At 33.7% G+C, this 21,477-nt stretch overlaps 1 protein-coding gene across 1 annotated transcript in view; it reads right to left on the bottom strand.

Annotated features, from left to right (window-relative positions):
* Positions 1-20,997, bottom strand: part of LOC114340458 (alpha-tocopherol transfer protein-like) — a 153,236-nt gene extending 132,239 nt beyond the window's left edge. Inside the window, exon 1 of the mRNA XM_050656109.1 lies at positions 20,992-20,997. The gene's annotated coding sequence lies outside the window, so the exon portion shown is untranslated. The remainder of the gene's footprint in view (positions 1-20,991) is intronic.
* Between the last annotated feature and the right edge of the window lie 480 nt (positions 20,998-21,477).

The raw sequence follows: 21,477 nt of genomic DNA, 5'->3' as shown, positions 1-21,477 counted from the left end.
AGGAAGAGACCCAGAAATTTTATTAACGATAAAACGAAGAAAACTCGAGTATTTGGGTCACCTGATGAGAGGTCATAAATACGCATTACTTCAAAATATAATGCAAGGAAAAATAGAAGGAAAACGGAATCCAGGCCGTAGAAGAATGTCGTGGATGCGGAATTTGAGAGAGTGGTTTGGCTGCACCACTAATGAACTTTTTAGGTCAGCTGTAAACAAAATCAGGGTAGCCTTGATGATTTCCAATCTCCGATAGGAGTGGCACAAGAAGAAGAAGAAGAAGTAGTATTTTTACAGTTGAGATTATAGCCATCGAAAAAGCTCTAGAATGGATTAAAGAGAATAATATTGAAAAAGCTGTGATAATAACAGACTCCAGATCTGCAATATATGCAATTGAAAATACTAATTTTAGTTCATACAAATCAAAAATTTTATGTAATATAAAAAATAATTTGTCTAAAGTGGAAATAGTATTTATATGGGCAAAAGGGCATGCCGGTATACTGGGTAATGAGAAAGTGGATGAGTTGGCCAAAGATGCAATAAAAAAGGTGAGATACTAACTCACATTTTATCGACAGATGCAATAAATGACGTCAAAGTTAGAATAAATAAAATATGGAAAAAAGAATGGAAAAATATTACAAGCATGTCAAAAAATTTATATTTTTCTTTATATCAAGAACTTCCTCCGCCACCTGAATACATATTTAAATATAACCTGCCAAAGCAAGATTGCTACTATCGTCAGATTAAAAACTCGACACGGGAAATATGAGGCACATCTGCACAAATTAGGAATAATTAATTCATCAGTCTGTTTTTGTGATAATGTTTCGATTAGAGATTTAAACCATATTTTCTTGGAATGCAAAATTAACGAGAGATATATAAATCAATTATATTACAATTTACGACAAACACAAGTTCATTTTTCAATTAGTATAGAATATCTACTAAGTTGTCATAAAATGGAAATATTTAAATTACTCATAAACTACTTGAAAGAAACAAATATAATCATTAAAGTGAAATACGTATAAATATAACAAAACTAATAAATTGAGGTAAAAATAAAATAAAAATCTGTGGCTAACGGACTCGCATCCAAGCCATTTTTTCACACACACACACACACAAACAATTTTATAGCCATGTAAAATATTTGTAAAGAAAATGATTAAAGAATCATTTTCTCCAAGTCACCTACACCAGTGGTCAGAACATTTACTCATTGTAACTTGTTTTAAAAATTGTAAATAAATTGAGAGCTAAATAAAAAAAATGTAAGCGAATTAATATGAAATAATTTGCAATTGTTCGCTATAGCGAAACCTATCAAAAGCTAGGCGAAACTCAAGGGACCTATGAAAGGATGGGGTACAGGTGAAAATCACAATTTGTTTCCGTGTTAAGAAATCTTTTAGATTTTTATTTGTATTTATAAATGACTTCCTGGAATCGCTTCACCAGATGGACTTGCCTATACAAAAAATCACCACTAAAGAAGTTAGAAATATGATCCAGCATGAGATCAGTCCAAAAAAGCTCCAGGGTATGACCTGATCAACGGGAAAGTACTGCAGCAATTGATATGCAAAGGTCTGAAAATGATAACGCAAGTATTTAATGCAATATTTAGGCTAGATTACTACCCAAAACAATGGAAAGTTGCTCAAATTATTCTCATACCTAAGCCAGGGAAAAATAAAACTCAGGTGACTTCATAGAGACCAATAAGCCTGCTCCCTGTTCTATCAAAAATCTTGGAAAAACTTCTCCTTAAACAATTATCCCCAGTTATAGAAGAAAGGAAACTAATTCCCCTAGACCAATTTGGGTTCAGAATACAACACGGAACGATAGAACAGGTACATAGACTAGTAAAACACATCAGAAGTGATCGAGAAAATAAAAGGTATTGTTCTGCTGCATTCCTGGACATTGGTCAGGCCTTCGACAAGGTACGGCATGCTGGTATGCTCTTTTAACTAAAGAAAAATCTTCCCCATCCTTTTAATCAAATCCTAAAAAGCTATATTTCCAACCGACATTTCCTAGTGAAGCAGGATAACGAATACATAAGCCTAAGACCAATAAAAGCCGGAGTACCACAAGGAAGTGTCTTGGGACCGATATTGTACTTGCTCTACACTGCTGACCTACCCACAAGTAACAAGACGTATGCAACTTTTTCTGATGACACTGCTGTACTAGCCTCTCACCATGATCCAAATACAGCATCCAGAACCCCTCAGAAAGACCTTAATAATATACAAAGATGGCTTAAAAAATGGAAGAAAAAGGCGAATGAGAGTAAATCCATCCATGTAACCTTCACCATGAAAAGACAAACATGTCCATCTGTAACACTAAATGAAACGCAACTCCCACAAACCGATACTGTCAAGTACCTAGGAATACATCTTGATAGGAGATTAATTTGGCAAAAGCATATTTTTACAAAAAGAAAACAACTAGGAATAAAATTCCGAGAAATGTACTGGATCATCGGTCGTAAATCTCAACTATTTCTTGAAAACAAACTGCTGATATATAAAACTGTATTAAAACTAGTGTGGACCTATGGTATCCAACTTTGGGGGACAGCCAGTCAAACTAACCTAGAAATACTGCAGAGATTCCAGAACAAATTCCTTAAAACAATGCTGAATGCCCCTTGGTACGTGCCAAACTATGTGATAGCGCAAGACCTCAATGTATATATAGTCTGTTCGCTAAACTCAGACGCAACTTTCTAGATATTTTAGTCGGTAATTTCGCCAATTTTAGTAAAATTGGCAAAAAATAATTACTAAATAGTTAATAATCACTAAATAGTAAAAACAAAAAAATTATCGACTAAAATATCTAGCCAGTTGCGTCTGAGTTTAGCGAACCGACTATACATATATTGTATATAACCGGTTCTATAGCGTTCTACGCCTTCCGGTAACCAATCGCCAAGCCTATCGATCTAGCTAGTCTCTTTCTTGAAGATTTCTTTCTGACATGGCTTTTGTAATTCCTTGTTTCCAGGAGGTCGGTGGCTTTCCTCTTTTCCGTTTTTCTGGAGGTATCTATCTCATTGTAATTTTTGGTAATCTTTCATCTCCCATTCGTTGGACGTGTCCATACCAAGTAAGTTGGTTTCGTTGTACCTCGTCCACTATTGTTTTCTGCTTACCTACTTTTTCTCTGATCTGTTCATTTCGAACATGGTCCCATCTCGATATTCTGGCAGATCTTCTAAAAAAATCCATTTCAGTAGGAAGCAACTTATTTTCGGATTTTTTGTCATTTGCCACACTTCGGAGCCATACGTTAAAATTGGTTTCAGAATAGCGTCGTACATCCTCATTTTTGTATTTAAATTTATGTTAAGTTGCCATAAGACAGGGTTTAGGGCTCCAGTAACCTTTCTAGCCTTGGTCACTCTATCATCTATACTGAGTTCCGTTCTTCCACTATTTGTTAATTTAATCCCTAGATATATATATACTCTGTACAACCCCTGATATAGTCACTTCCGTCAAGATCTAGGTCCTCCTGTTGTATTTGGTTACCAATGTGTAGATATTGTGTTTTCCTTATGTTTACCTCTAAACCCCATTTCCTGTATTCTTCCATCAATTTTCTCGTCATATATTCTAAGTCTTCCTTATCTTGGGCAACTACCACCTGGTCGTCTGCGTAGTTCAAAGTGTATAATGGTATGTCTCCGATTGGTATACCCATACCACTGCATTTCTGCTTCCAAAGTCTGAGAGCACCGTCGGTATATATATATATATATATATATATATATATATATATATTGAAAAGAATGGGAGATAAGCAGCACCCTTGTTTAAGGCCTTTTGTTACTTGGAAGCTAGATAACAGATGGTTACCTCTCTTTACCCTTGACATAGAATATTTATAGAGGCATTGTATGGCTTTGATGACAGTTGCAGATATGTGTGTATTGTCCAAAACCTCCCACAATTTTTTCACGGGCACTGTGTCATATGCTTTCGTTAGATCGACAAAATGTATATGTGTGTCTTGTCCACGTTCTAGTCTTTTTTTCATAATCTGTGTTAGACAGAATATATTATCAATCGTAGATCGACCGGCCCTGAAACCACACTGTTCTTCGGATTCATAGGGTTGATATTCTTCGCAAATAATGGTTTTCAGTATTCTGCCATATAAACGGCTCATTGTGCTTGTTACAGTTATTCCCCTAAAATTGTTGACATCAGTTTTACTTCCCTTTTTGTGTATTGAAGAGATCCAGCCCTCTTTCCAGCTTTTCGGAACTTGTTCTCCGTTAATAATTCTGTGAAGGAATTCTGTGATCATTGGGATTAATTTCTTTGAACCTGATTTTATTAGTTCTGCGGGAACATTGTCAGGGCCAGGTGCCCGACTATTTTTTAAGTGTGAGATAGCTTTCTGTACCATTTCTATTGTTACTGTTATTTCTTCACCTTCTACTGTTACTGGGTTTGATTTTTCTTGTATGTATTGTGGACGGTCTTCAGTCAGCAAAGATTTATAATGCTGTTCCCATGTATTTGTTGTTATGTTGTCAAGCCTTACATTTTCTGTTGTATCTGACCTCAATGTTTTGATAAACCTCCACGATTCTCTACTTCTCCTACCACCTATATATATTTCCAACTCATTACATTTTTTTCCCATGAATCATTTTTTATCTGCCATACGTCCTGTTTAAATTTTTTGAGGGCGTTTCTGTATTTTTCCTTATCTTCTATCCGGCCAGTGTTTAACCATTTTTGGTATAGTTGTTGTTTATTTTCTTTTTGTGTTTGTAGATGTTCGTTCCACCAGCTATTACCTATGTTTTCTATTTTCTTTTATACCTAGCGCCTCTTTGGCGGCTTGGTGTATACTTAAAGTAATGTGTTGGTGTACGTTTTCTATGTTTTGTGTCAGTGTTCCTTCATCCAATATATTATCTAGTCGGCTTCTGTATACCATTTTTGTACTGTGGTGTTCTAAACTTTCTAGATTATATCGAACCGCTTCAATTTTCTCTCCATTCCCTGAGTCTAAGACACCCTGTTTCTGTTGGGCCCATGAAGGCAGTATTATTTTGGATTTTATCAAGTAATGGTCACTTCCAGTTTCTGCTCCTCTGTATGCTCTTACATCAAGGATTTTCAGTTTAGTTTTTTGGGCCACAATTAGATAATCAATAATCGATTTCAAATTGCGTGTTGTTTGAATCCACGTGTAAGTATGTATATCTTTGTGTTTGAAGAATCCGTTCATGACTTTTAGCTCATTTAGCGTACAAAGTTCTATTAACCGCTCGCCATTATTATTTAGGATTTCTTCTCCATACCTGCCAATGACATTATTTCCTATTTTTTTGCCCACTCGTGCATTCATATCTCCTCAAGACCTCAATGTGCCATCCATAGAAACAGTAATAACAGAATATTACAAAAAATATTCCAAGAGACTAGAATCTCATCCAAACGAGTTAGCCAGCAACCTCACTGATGACCACAATGATGTACGACGCCTGAAGGGATTCAAAGTAGTGGACCTAGCAAGAAGATTCGAATAATCTGTGATAACTAAACTTATTTTAATTTGATTTAATTTAATTTATGTAAAGAGGGTGATCACTGGATCTCCCTCTACAGGTCAAATTTTCAATTTTTTGTCAAATAATTTACCTACTGTTCTTAGTTGAGGACAGATTGTAAATATTACAACATTAAAAAAAATTGTATTTATTTTTATTTAAATAAATTGGTTCTCTTAAGTTTCTCCTAACTTTTGGTAGTATACCTCAACCTTGCACAATAAACGGGCACACTTTAGAAGAGGTCAATACATTTTAGTCCTTGGAATGGTGAATCAATAGCAGCTTAAATCCTGATCTAGAAATAAGATCGAGAAAAGAACAGGTCAGAAAATATTTCGAGAGAATCAAGAGACTTCTATATTATGATTCTCGAATAAAACTCGAAATTTGACTAAGTATATCAAAATGCTCGTAAGAAAAATAAAGGTCATCCAAACTCAATCCGGATAGGTTCCTGGAACATGAGAAATACCTATGAAGCAGGCGCATTAAAACATGTAGTGTCAGTGATGAAGCAATACAAAGTGGATATCCTGGTAATGCAGGAAACGAAACAAAAGGGAACTGGTGTAATAATGATAGACAACTACAGCTTTTTTAGTAGTGGTGGGGAGGACCGAATGTTGGGAACTGGTTTTATAATCAGTGACCGGTTGCAAAGTGCGATAGTGGAGTTCGAGACAATATCTGATCGGATTTGTAGGTTGAGACTAAGAAGTAAGACTAGAAAATTAAGTCTAATAAATGTGCATGCTCCCTCAGAGAATAAAGACCAAAATGTAAAACAGGATTTCTATAGTAAGATTGAACTTATGTATGTACATATAATCAAACTCCAAAATATGATATTAAAATTATAATAGGTGATTTAAATGCCAAAGAAGGGAATGAAGCAATGTACCGAAAAACTACTGGAGGTAAAAGTAAACATGACGAAAGTAATGAGAATATGAAGATGTTGGTAGGCTTTGCGCAGGAAAATGACTTGAGAATTATGGGTACTTACTTCGACCACAAGGAAATACACAAAGAAACATGGATCGCTCCAGACCGCAGAACACGCAACCATATCGACCACGTCCTAGTTGAGAGCAAGCACGAGAAATTAATAACATATGTTAAAACTTATCGAGGAGCAGACGCGGATTCCGATCACATACTAATGATCACGAAATTAAGAGAAGCTGTCCCAAAGGTCAGAGAACAGAAAATAACAAATAAAAAATATGACGTCGCCAAACTAAAAATCAAAGAAACCGCTGAAAATTTCCAGGCAGAGGTGACAGCAAAACTACTTCAGAGCGAAAAGCAAGGTGACATTGAAATGGAGTGGAGAATAATAGAAAAAGCTGTGAAGGAAGCAGCCCGAAAACAGTTAGGTCCAATTAAGAAGGGAAGAGACAAATAAGGGTTTAAAACCGATTGCAAGAAAAGTCATAACAAACGGAATGAGGCAAGACTAAAATATATGGATAAACCAAGTGACGAAAACAGAAATGAATATGAAGCGACGAGAAGAAACGCGAAAAAAATGTGTAGGAGGAAGAAAAGGGAGCATATGGATAAAAAGCTTCAAGAGATTGAACAGCATTATATTAATAAAAATGTAAGGAACTTCTACCAGGAGGCTAGAAGGAGCAGTGAACAATGTGCAAAAAAACAGAATTACTACAAGAGTAAGGAAGGGCACCTGATAGGAGATAAGCAGGGGAAACTAGATAGATGGCAGGAGCATTTTAGAGAGCTACTTAATGAAGTAGTATGCTCTTACGCCATATTACATGCATAGAATCGACTTGTCAGATACTCCCAATTGTACTTGTGGCAAAATCGGAGATCTAACACATGTCATATTAGAATGTCATTTAAACATAAATAACATAAACGACCTTTATAAAGAATTAAAAGATTTAAAATGTTTTTTCCCAATAAACCTTAATACTTTAATATTTACAAATGATATGGAAATTCTTCATCTCATTTACAAACATGTTAAATTATGTAAATACAAGTTATAAACGTAATATAATAGGCATAATTTGTTAATGTGGTTTGAAAAAATAAAAAAGTATATAATATATATATAAAAAAAACACATAATAAAATAACAAAAAAATAATAAATAAAAAAAAAGAAAAAAAAAATAGAAACAAATATAAAAAAAAAGAAAAAAAAAATAGAAACAAACATAAAAAAAGAAGTGTTTCGCACAAATTACAATATATATTAAAAAAACAGTAAAATAATTAAAAAAAAACAAAATAAAAAAAAAGCTACACGATGTACCAATGTATCTATAAAAATAATATTGTAGAATGTACTTATGTTTATAAGAAATTTATGACTATGAATCTGCAATCAATCACAAACAAGTCTGGCTAATTGGCTCTGCCAAAGCCATTTTTCAAAAAAAAAAAATACTTAATGAAGAACCAGATGGAAGGTTTTGGTACCTGGATATTATTTTGAAGGATGTTAACCACAGGTGGTGTGCACATACATGTACATACAAATATTTGGAAAAACATTATTTTATTCATGAAAACTTAGAAAAAGATGGAGTTGATTGATTTTATTTGTCATTGAATGTACCGATTTAAACACAGTGGATGACGAGTTTGGAGATATATGGTTTTTCCTGTTAACATATTGATGTTTGTGGATTTAATGGTATCTATTAAAATATCAAAATTGGAAAAAAAATGGAGTTAGTAGATTTTCTCAGTACGCCCACGATATACTTTTTTTTTAGAAAGAGCCGCACTTCTTAAACATTGTCTGAATTGACCCTTACATTTTAATTTTTAAATAATGCTACGTAGTTTTGGAACTCTAAATTAAAATTTTTCGATTTCTGTTTGTACTCTGTACCGTTATACCTAGTTGAGTAAAAATAATAAAAAATATACTTACATAAGTTCGTAAGCTGCAGCCATGTAACTTGATGTTGGATTGGTGTAATTGTACATCTCCGGTACAACAATTCTAACTGCATAATACATGTCCAAGCACTGTTTTGTTCTTTCAATACTAAAGTTGCAGTTGGTCAGAAAGTGTTGGATCATAATATCATCTGAAGGAATTTTATTTTTATTTCAAATAGTTAAATTATGTTATACCTACTCAAGATAGATATGTATATAAAACACATTATAGTTATGGTTTCTACATAGTTCACTTTTCATACATATTATGTAACATATTATGTAACATATTATATAACATATTATATAACATATTATGTAACATATTATGTAACATATTTCATAAGATTACAGAGTTTCTATGTACTCAAAATGTCTTGACCTGTAAAGATGCGAATAGATGATTTACTGCGCATCAATCTAACTCAATCTGATAGTTTCGTCTCTAAAATTAGTGATTACTTGAGTTGCCGTCACCAACCCCTCTTCCTGTTTCTGAATTAGGTTGCGAAACCCTGAGATAGACCATATACGGAATGCCGAAAAAATATTCTCCAAAGATTTCTCGAACAAGAACTCGAAAAACTAACAAATTTTCAAATGGTATGAAGGAGAAAAGCACAGGCATTAACCTATTAGTCCAGTCGGGTTAGACGAATAACAAGCCTAACCTTGCATTAGGAGCTGCCCCAAATTTTATTTTTTTAATCTTTAGGGGGAGTCAACAGTAGTGTATAATTAAATTTAAATTTAGCAGCCATCTTGTTTTGAAACGAGAACGGTTTTGGCTCAGTATCTCCGTCATTTTTAAATTTTCGATAAACAGTATAAGAACCAAAATTGTTAAAAATGTGATTTTCTATAATTTCTATTCCTACAATTTTTTCGTGCGGCCAATCTTTTTTGAGTTATGGCAGAAAATAGTGGCAGTTAGAGCATAATTATTGAATTATGTCGTTTAATATTAGTTTTAAGACAAAAATGTACCTATACAAAAATAGAGAGAATTAAATTCTACACAATTTTAATTTATTTTATTTTTTGCTAAAATTTATTTTTAAGGTAGTACGTATGCGGTAATCGCGCGAGCGTAAGACCTGAACCTGATTGATTTAATAGCAATGGTTTTTGTTCAATATATCTACGCCATTGTCAACTAAAATTGTTCCAAATATGATTTCCTACAATTTCTCTTTAAAAAATGTTTTATGCGGTTGATATTTTCCGAGTTAAGTGAGAAAATAGTAAAAAGTGGTGGGGGAGCATAGTTATTGAATTGAATCTTGTTTTCGAGCTGCTCCAAATTTTATAATTTTATCCCTTAGGGGAGATCAATATTAGTGTAAATTTAAAATCTCGACTGAATTCCGCGGTTGCATTAGTCGCCATATTGATTTTAAAGGAGAACCGTTGTTGCTGAATATCTCCGCCATTTTCAGCTTTTCGACAAAAAGTGTAGGAACTAAAATTGTTCGAAATGCAATTGCCTACAATCTTTTTTAACAATTTATTTTTTTATGCGATCAATATTTTCCGAGTTAAAGGGGAAAATAGTGGAAGCGGAGGGGAAGTATAATTATTGAATTGTCTCATTTATTATTAACTTTACGACATCATTGTATATAAACAAAAATAAAGAGAATTATATTTTCTACAATTTTTGAAACTCCCAATGAAACACCAACCAAATTAAGTACATAAGAGACATATGTACATAATAACTTATATGCAATAATTTCACTTAATTTTATTAACCAGCCGGTTTTATGGGTTGATGTTGTCGGTCGATATTTTAAGTTTTATGTCAGCTAATATATTTTTATATATCCTCAATTTTTTTTAATTTATGGGCTCTGTTGGGGGGAAAATTCCTCACCCCCCCCCCTCGTAGACCCGCCACTGGTTCTCTCGAAAAATTGTAGTAAATCGTAATTGCAACAATTTCAGTCATTACACTTTTTGTCGAAAAGTTGAAAATGGCGGAGATATTGAACAAAAACAATTGCTATAAAATCAATCAGGTTTTACGCTCGTACTTTTACCGCAAACGTACTACCTTAAATATTAATTTTATCAAAAAAATGAAAGATATTAAAATCGTACAAAGTTTAATTCTCTTCATTTTTCTATAGGTATTAATTTGTTGTAAAACGAATAATAAACGAGATAATCCAATAATTCAATAATTATGCTCAAACTGTCATTATTTTCCCTCCATAACTCGGAAAATCTCGACCGCACGAAAAAATTATAATAAATGAAATTATAGAAAATCGCATTTTGAACAATTTCAATATCTCCACTTTTTGTCAAAAAGTTGAAAATAGCGGAGATATTGAGCAAAAACGGTTCTCGTTTAAAATCAAGATGGCGGCGAACGCAACAGTGGAATTCAGACGAGATTTTAAATTTACACTACTATTGACACCCACTAACGATTAGAGAAGTAAAATTTGGGACATCTCGTAATGCAAGGTCAAATGTTATCCCGACTGGGCTATATTAACATTACAAATTTGGGTCATAGTCATAATTAACACCTACAGAGCACCAGTAGCCCTAATGCGAAAATTTTAAAAAACAAAATCAATATGCCTCGTTAAATAGCATAAGTGAGAAAATCATCGGAGCCCATACGGCGACGGTTACGGAATTTTAAGCATATCGGATCAGTATAAGGAACTTGCATAAAATTTTAAATTTGAAAAAAATGGTATAAATCACAACAGAACATAATTTAGAACCTGTATCAAAGATAAAAAAGTTTTGTTTTTCTTTCGTTTGGCCCCTAAAGACGACTAAAAGTTCATCTTACACCAGCCACCCCAAAACGCGTCGTGACGTCACGGGGTTGTATGTTTACATTCTACACCAATAATATATAATTTTAAATTAGACATTATAAACGTCAGTAAAAAATACAGTTATGTGACGTTAAAAGTGTTTTTGACCGTTTGAACTATTCATAGAAAATTTGTACTTTTACAAAATGGTTTTATTTTCAATAGTAAACCTTCTTTCCTTTCCTTCAAAAACTGTATCAAACTCCAATCTCAACAAACTGGTATATAATATTACGACATACGATAAATGTCATTAGAATAAAAATATTTTTCCTTTATTCCCCGACGACGAGCTGGCTAAATACCCAAGTAGGTGGAGGTCAATAAACTAAAGAAGAAGAAGAAGAATATACGCAAATATAACCATAAACAGAACCACATAGTTAAACTCTGTGATGTCACGGGTCGTTTGAACTATTTTAAGATAAAGCAGACTTTGAAGGACCCCGCACAAACCTCATGGAAAATAGGTCCCAGTAGATTTCGTTCATACTTTGGGAAAATACTCTTTGAAGCATCCTGATAAAAGTTCTCATGGGCACAACTCAATCGTATGAAGGATTTTCAAGATATAAAGGCTCAAACTCGGAAAATTATAAGATTTACTGGGTATTCCAATTCCGTGAGTTACTGGTTATTTGGCAACATGTAGAAGTTTGGATCAAGGAAAAGTACTAGTAGTCTAGGATTTTTTCCTGGCTATCCAATAGCGACCTTTACTTTGACCTTGACCTTCAACGGACGTCATCTTCTAGATTTTCGAAGGATTTAGGCATTAAATTGATATAAATAGATTACTCATGGGTTTTTGGGATCGCAAAACAAAAATATGCCATCAGAATTGACCTCCGGGTGACGTGGTGGCCAGGGCCACTGCAAGAAACGTCATCTTCTAGAGTTTTGATAGTTTTCGGCATTTAATTGATGCAAATCAATTACTGGAGGGTTTTTTGAGGTTGATAAACACGAATATGCCACCAGAACCGACTCCCGAAGCACCTGATTTCCAAGGTCAATGAAAGGGGCTCCTGGAGTTTCGAGGGTCTTTGGTACTACATTGATTCAAACGGATTACTCATAGGTTTTTGGTGTTGCTGAACACGAATATGACTTAGATAAAAGACTCTGGAGGATCTAGTTGCCACGATGAATACCACTATCAAAATACAATGTAGTAAATCGATATTAAAATAAATGAAGGAAAAACATTGTCAGATATAAATTGAGTTTATATTTTTTATAAATAATTAAGACAATTTAAGAGCACAATATAGTTATTTTATTAATATTTTTGACTTTGAAAACGGTATAAAGGACGTACAAAGGACAGGTTATCCTGTCAAGGATAACCTGTTGGTTATCCAACAGGGGTTGGGATCAAAATAACATGCATCACGTATTCGTGTTCAGCAACCCCAAAAACCTATAACTAATCCGTTTGCAATAATGTAGTACCAATGACCCTCGAAAATCCCAGAGCCCCTTTCATTGACCTTGAAAATCAGGTGCTCCAGGAGTCGGTTCTAGTGGCATATTCGTGTATAGCGACCTCAAAAAACCCTCCAGTAATTCATTTGCATCAATTAAATGCCGAAAACCATCGAAACTCTAGAAGATGACGTCGCTTGCAGAGGCACTGACCACCACATCATCCGGAGGGCAATTCTGATGGCATTTTCGTGTTAAGCGGTCCCAAAAACCCATGAGTAATCTGTTTATATCAATTGAATGCCGAAAACCCTCGAAACTCTAGAAGATGACGTACGTTGAAGGTCAAGGTCAAAGTAAAGGTCGCCATTGGATAGCCAGGAAGAAATCCTAGAATACTAGTACTTTTCTTTGATCCAAACTTCTACATGTTGCCAAATAACCAGTAACTCACGGAATTGGAATACATCGTAAATCTTATAATTTTACAAGTTTGGGCCTCTATATCTTGAAAATCCTTCATACGATTGAGTTGTGTCCATGAGAACTTTTTATCAGGATGCTTCAAAGAGTATTTTCCCAAAGTGTGAACGAAATCCACTGGGACCTATTTTTCATAAGGTTTGTGCGGGGTCCTTTGTACTTCTAATTTATTATGAGTTTTTGAAGCGTGGAATTTTGTAAATCTCATTTTTATACAAAACTGAACATTATTATTTAATAAAAAAAATGTGCAAGTTCCCTTTTGCAGTGTAATGAGGAAATAGATGGAGATGCGTGCAGTAGAACTATTAGGGCTGAATTATTGAAGTGGAGGGCAAGTGATATATTGTAAGACAGAAAAAGTCTATTAAATCTGAAGAGAAAATTTTATAAAACAGCCACAAAATGTACGGAACTGAATAATATTTGGCAGTGAAAAAGAAAGGACGAATCCTTATGGCAGAAATGAGAATGCTTTGATCGATGAGTCAAGCGAAAAAATGGATAAAATTAGGAAAGAGTATGATGCCAAAATGAGAGAGCAAGGTTTAACATTTTTGGTCATGTTCAACGTCCAGACGTTAATCATATATTAGTGGAGTCAAAGAAGGTGGATATGAGTTATTACCTCAGATTTCGTTGAACCTCCATCGATTTTCATAAAAATTGCTGAGTGTTTAAAGGATACCTCAAGGAACAAAAGTAATATAGTGCCAACTTGCGCTTTTTGCATTTTAGGGGTGAAATACACCCCTTTTTAAAAATTATTTTTTAGATTTCTGAAAGTGCAGTCACTGTAAGTTTTCACTTCCTATTTCGTTGAACCTTCATCGATTTTCATGAAAATCGGTAGATAATTAGAGGATACCTCAAGCAATAAAAGTTATATAGCATCAACTTGCGCTTTTGCATTTTAGGGGTGCAATACACCCATACTTTTTAAATTGTAAAAAATGCAGATTTCCGCATTATGGCGCAAGTAATCTCGTTTAATTAAGAAAAATAAATATTTTTTTATATTTATGTGCATGAAATACATTTTTTTTCTAATTTTTCAAACCTTATAGCAACCAAAAATCCGAAAATTAACAAGTCGAAAATCACGAAAAGCTTATTCTTCTATATTTCTGAAAGTGTAGTCACTGAATGTTTTCAGCCACGATGTCTTTGAACCTTTATCGATTTTCATGAAAATTGTTGAGTAGTTAGAGGATACCTCAAAAAACAAAAGTGATATGGCACCAAGTTGCGCTTTCTGCATTTTAGGGTGAAATCCACCTTTTTTTTAATGATAAAAATGCAGATTTTAGCATTCTGGCTTAAGCAATCTCGTTTAATTAAGTAAAATAAATATTTTTTACATTTATTTGCATGATTTATAATTTTTAATAATTTTTCAGACCTTATAGCAACCAAAAATCAGAAAATTAGCACGACAATCACGAAAAAAATTATTCTTTTATATTTCCAAAAAGGCAGTCACTGAAGGTTTTCACCCCTGATTTCGTTGAACCTCCATCAATTTTCATGAAAATTGGTAAGTGGTTATAGGATGCCCCAAGAAACAAAAATGATGTGGTACCAACTTGCGCTTTTATCCTGGGGGTGGATGTTACCCCTTCTCATGGGTGAACACTATTTTATTAAAAATAACTCCCAAGTTTATAAATTTTTTATTTAAATAATGTTTCATAATTTAATAAAACATTATTGGTACAGTAAAACCTGTCAATAACGGCAACTAAAAATAGAACACAATTGGCCGTTATAGAAATGTGCCCGCTAATGCTAGGTTTCCTTTTCCACAAATACATAAAATATAATTGAAAATTTATTTATTTTAGTAATTAAAGCAAATCTAATTAAATATAATTCTACAAACAAACGGAACATACCTTTCATTAGATATCGCAAATCACTTTGGCTGATTTTATCTGCATATATATTATGTTTGAGGAATCCCTTTTTTTTTGTGAGACTGGATATAGGACATTTCTCAAGTATGAATTCACAGTCATGGTATATCGTTGCTATACAGGGATAATAATCTGTGCAATATTATGGTACAGGCTACTTTAAATATGAAGTAAATGTGGAAGATATACATTGGTTATTCATTTCAATTTAATTTGATTTTTTTTAATCGTTTACAATATTTAAAATAATTAAAGATATAAAGTTAGGGAATTCAAAAATAAATTCAGTTCTCACTGGCAGGGTGGGAAATAAAAAAGTGTCATACAATAGTATTTCATTACAATGCTCATTACAGGCATTACAGGCTGCTCCGTTTGAGAAAACTCAAACTCTTAAACTTTGAGAAAACACTCATTCAGTTTCGACCAACCCTGTGTTAGCTAAAATTAAACGTTTTGCTAGATTAATAATTTTTAACAGTAATAGACTATATTAAAAATCACTTGAATATAAATTGATTTTCTGATGTCAAATCACTACAATAATACAGGGGGTGAATATTGCTATGAAATTTGAAAAAAAAAACGTAATTATCTTTTAAACTACTTCGTATAACATCACAAAACCTAATATTTTAAGAAATAAAACATAGAGGAGAATCCAAAAATGTAAAAATATACAGGGTGTTCCATTAAACAAAAGATAATTTTGTTTCACCCTGTCAATATGGGTGGCCCTGTATGTTTGGAAATGTATTTAAATTCTGATATTATCTATGCCCCAATCTCACCTAAATAAACTTTTTTCGTATCTCCTACAACAAACGACTAATTGTACTTCCCACAACCTGTATACATACAAAATCTCCGCCATAAAATTTTTTCAAAGAAAATGTTATTGGTTTTTTTAAAATAACTCCGTTAATTTTTGAAATACGAGATTTACCCAAAAACTGTTACAAAGCTAAGTAAAAGGTCTGTAACACTGTATTAAACATAATTTTCTAAATCCTTTATTTTTTTTTAAATACAAGGTGAAAGGGCCCCGGTTACATGGTTCTCGCAGTAAAATTTAGGGTTTAAATGTTTCTATCTCGGTTATTTTTTGTGGAAAAAAAATATTAAAAAAAGAAAAAGCTTAAATAAAGTTAAAACTAAAATTTTGTTCTCTACCGTTTTTTAAGTATCTCGAGTATTTTTGGAGTTATTATCAAAAGAAATGAAATTCACGAAAATTTGAAAAATTCTAATTTTTTTAATCGTGTTTTTTTCAAAAATATGCTTTCTGAACCGGTCAAAATTGTTGAAGTTATTACTCATGTTAAAATAAATAAAGTTTTAAATGGGTTACTATAAATTTTAATTTTTGTGGAAATGACGTATGTTTCATTTTACATTCTTCCCTAAAAAATCTGAAAGGGTCCTATTATTTCCATCATAACTGGCTTAATTTTGATGCTATCGACTTCTTATATAGCTTTTTGATAGTTACCTTTAAGTACTTTATTAAAATGTTTAGTATCTATATCTAACAAAGTGCATCGTTTTCCTGTTATTTAAGCTTGAATTCTAAGATTTGAGTACTTGCGGAAAAAAAATATACACTCAATTGCATATAACTCACTTTGTATATATAATAAAGAATTTTTCGAATAAGGAGCTCATTTATTTTTATATTATCTTCGATTTTGGTAATAACAACTTTTTTGAAGAAATTTATGGTTTTTGATTTATTTATGAAAAACTGCCTTAAAACATGGATTTTTTTCAGGAAAAATCAAAACTTTTGATCTTTAATAACTCAAAAACTATTGATTTATTGGAATCTTTATATAACAAATTTTACTTATAATTTGTCCCTCTTCGATTATTAGTATCATTTTAAATAAAATAATTTCCACCCCCGAGAAGGGGTGGCATCCCCCCCCCCCAGGGTAAAAGCGCAAGTTGGCATCATGTCACCTTTGTTCCTTCAGGTATCCTTTAATTACTCACCAATTTTCATGAAAATCGAAGGAGGTTCAACGAAATCGGAGGTGAAAACCTTCATTGACTCCACTATATGAAGAATTGCTGATCTGCCAATTACTGGAAGAAGTAGCAGAGGAAGACCAAAGAACGCCTGAAAGAAGACGCTTAAGCAGGGCAGGTAGGTAAAGGGAATTGATATGACACAAAATATAAACTTAAGAAGACATTTAATTAAGGAAGCCGATCTCGCATGAGGGTAAAGGCAAAGAGAATGATGATTAAGAAGAGTTTACTAAATTTACATGTCAGAACTGAAAGACATGTTAAAAAAACTGACGGAACAAATGAGCACTATGCTCAACCTCCTGACCATAATTCTCAACCAGAAATGACTCAGTTACTAAAGCTAGTATTATGGAACGCCAATGGCTTAAGTCAACATGTAGAAGAATTAAAACTATTTATTAACACACAAAAAATTGACATAATGCTGATTACAGGAACTCATTTTACATCCAAAAACCACATTAATATTCCACGATTTACAACTTATCATACGCAACATCCCAACGAAAAAGCACATGGAGGCACTGCAATAATAGTTAGTAATAAACTAAAGCACTACGAAATACAAAAACATGAATGCGACTATCTACAGGCCACCAGCATTGTTGTGGAAGATCAACTAGGCCCACTAACAGTATCAGCTATATACTGTCCGCCAAAGCACAATAACAAAACGGGACAGTTTGAAAATTTCTTTAAAACATTAGGAAATAGATTTATAGCAGGGGGAGATTTTAATTCTAAGCATACTACCTGGGGATCCAGAATTATTACCACAAAAGGTAGAGAACTTCTTAAAGCTATAAATGCGACCAATGCAAATTACCTCACCACAAGGGAACCAACTTACTGGCCTACCGACAATGCAAAAATACCTGATCTACTCGACTTCTATATTGTTAAAGGAATTAATGTTAAATTGGCAAAAGTATAATCTTGTTACGATCTACCCTCTGACCACTCTAGCGTAATCGCGACATGGTATGCACAAATAACAAACAGTACTAAACAACCATCACTATACAGTAACAAAACAGACTGGAGCATTTTCAAGACTAAACTAGATGAACTAATTGACATAAACATCCCATTGAAAACAGAAAGTGACATCTACGCAGCAATAGAAAATCTTCAGAAATCTATACAAGAAGCTGCTTGGTATGCTACCCCTAACTGCTACCAAACAGAATTGAAAGAGAATTGCCCAACTGTAATAAAGGAAATGATTGCTAGAAAGAGAAAAATAAAGGAGGAGTGGCGAAGAAAAAGAACACGTGAGAACAAGACGAAATTAAATAAAATCACCAAGGAAATTAAACTACAATTGCATAATATCAAAAATAACAAAATACAAGAATATCTTACAGGTTTATCAGCAAACGCAGATAGTGAATATTCCCCTTGGAAGGCCACGAGAAAAATCAAACACCCGAAACAACAAATACCACCAATACGAAACCAAGAGGGAAACTGGTGTAGAAATAATAAGGAAAAAGCCGAAGCATTTGCAAATCACCTCACTAATGCATTCCAGCCACATCCCATGGAAGATGGCGACACAGAGGAAGAAATAAATGACTTCCTGGAATCGCCCTACCAGATGGACTTACCTATACAGAAAATCACCACTAAAGAAGTTAGAAATATGATCCAGCATGAAATCAGTCCAAAAAAAGCTCCAGGGTATGACCTGACCAACGGGAAAATACTGCAGCAATTGACATGCAAAGGTCTGAAAATGATAACGCAAGTATTTAATGCAATATTTAGGCTAGGTTACTACCCAGAACAATGGAAAGTTGCTCAAATTATTCTCATACCTAAGCCAGGGAAAAATAAAACTCAGGTGACTTCATACAGACCAATAAGCCTGCTACCTGTTCTACCAAAAATTTTGGAAAAACTTCTCCTTAAAAAATTATCCCCGGTTATATAAGAAAGGAAACTAATTCTCCAACACCAATTTGGGTTCAGAACACAACACGGAACGATAGAACAGGTACATAGACTGGTAAAACACATCAGAAGTGATCTAGAAAATAAAAGGTATTGTTCTGCTGCATTCCTGGACATTGGTTAGGCCTTCGACAAGATATGGCATGCTGGTATGCTCTTTAAACTAAATAAAAACCTTCCACATTCTTTTTATCAAATCCTAAAAAGCTATATTTCCAACCGGCATTTCCTAGTCAAGCAGGATAATGAATACACAAGCCTAAGACCAATAAAAGCTGGAGTACCACAAGGAACTGTCTTGGGATCGATATTGTACTTGCTCTACACTGCTGACCTACTCACAAGTAACAAAACAACGTGTACAACTTTTGCTGATGACACTGCTGTACTAGCCTCTCACCATGATCCAAATACAGCATCCAGAACCCTTCAGAAAGACCTTAATAATATACAAATATGGCTTAAAAAATGGAAGATAAAGGCGAATGAGAGTAAATCCATCCATGTAACCTTCACCATGAGAAGACAAACATGTCCATCTGTAACACTGAATGAAACACAACTCACACAAACCGATACTGTCAAGTACCTAGGAATCCATCTTGATAGGAGATTAACTTGGCAAAAACACATTTTTACAAAAAGAAAACAACTAGGAATAAAATTTCGAGAAATGTACTGGATCATCGGTCGTAAATCTCAACTATCACTTGAAAACAAACTGCTGATATATAAAACTATATTAAAACCAGTGTGGACCTGTGGTATCCAACTTTGGGGGACAGCCAGTCAAACTAACCTAGAAATATTGCAGAGATTCCAGAACAAAGTCCTTATAACAATGCTGAATGCCCCTTGGTACGTGCCAAACTATGTGATAGAGCAAGACCTCAATGTGCCATCCATAAAAACAGTAATAACGGAATATTACAGAAAATATTCCAAGAGACTAGAATCTCATCCAAACGAGTTAGCCAGCAACCTCACTGATGACCACAATGATGTACGACGCCTGAAGAGATTCAAAGTAGTGGACCTAGCAAGAAGATTCGAATAATCTGTGATAACTTAACTTTTTTTAATTTGTTTTAATTTAATTTATGTAAAGAGGGTGATCACTGGATCTCCCTCTACAGGTCAAATTTTCAATTTTTGTCAAATAATTTACCTATTGCTCTTAGTTGAGGACAGATTGTAAATATTAAGTACAACATTAAAAAAAAACTAAATTTACAAAATATTCGTAGTAGAAGAAGACGTTGAGCATGACAAGTAGAACAGAGCAAAAGATCCGTGTGCATCAAAGCGCGATGGAGCGTGCTATGTTGGGCGTTTCACTGCGAGATAAGATCCCAAACTGTCAGCTACGACAAAGATCAGGAGTGGCTGATACAGTGAAGAGAATAGCAAAACTGAAATTGAACTGGGCAGGTCACGTGGCTGGAATGACAGATAACAGATGGCCAAAACGGATACTGGAATGGAGACCAAGAGATAATGCCTACCGAAGCAGAGGTCGTCCACCAACACGTTGGACTGATGATCTAAAATGTTGTCATAGGAATTGGATACAAGAGGCACAAGATCGAAACAGATGGCAAATTATAAGGGAGATCTATGTCCAGCAAAGGACAAGCGAAGATTCAATGATAATGATGAGACTAAATAACAATGAGCAAGTATATGTGATAAACATAATAAATAATCTAAACCTTAATCTGTTGATTATTTTCTGATCCTTTTAAAAAATAATTATTTACATAAAGTCAAAACAAATTTTCCAAAATACTTACCTGGTATTTCAGGAAAATAATGATTAGATTTTATCCAGTTTTTTATAATTTTTACATCTTTATCAACAGTTTCCTCAGTTTTTCCAAAATGAGTCCAGACTTTTTTATAATCTGTTATTAGAAAATTTTCAGACTCCATTTCAATAATCAATAGTATTTAATATTCTGGTACAACTAAGTTTGTCACAATACGTAGTATACTAAAATTGTATACTAAAAAGGCTTTATATAAGAAAATCTGGTTCGTATGGTAAGCAACGTTTGAAAACATATAGGTCTGGATCCCGCGTATGAAAAAAAATTGATTAATAGCAAGCTGAAAATTTGTTAATAGATTAAGCTAGTCGGACAAACTTTGATATATGGGAACACTGGAACAGGGGAAATTTTAATTGTGGAACAGGTTAAAAATTTGGAACGGTCAGACCACGAAAACGGCACATGTATTTTTTCCGACAGAACAGACTTAAACTCTCCGAACAGAGA

This window comes from Diabrotica virgifera, chromosome 7, assembly GCF_917563875.1.
Source record: "Diabrotica virgifera virgifera chromosome 7, PGI_DIABVI_V3a".
Classification (NCBI taxonomy): Eukaryota; Metazoa; Arthropoda; class Insecta; order Coleoptera; family Chrysomelidae; genus Diabrotica; species Diabrotica virgifera.
The sequence above is the reverse complement of the archived record's forward strand: the minus strand, read 5'-3'. Positions and strand labels throughout refer to the sequence as shown.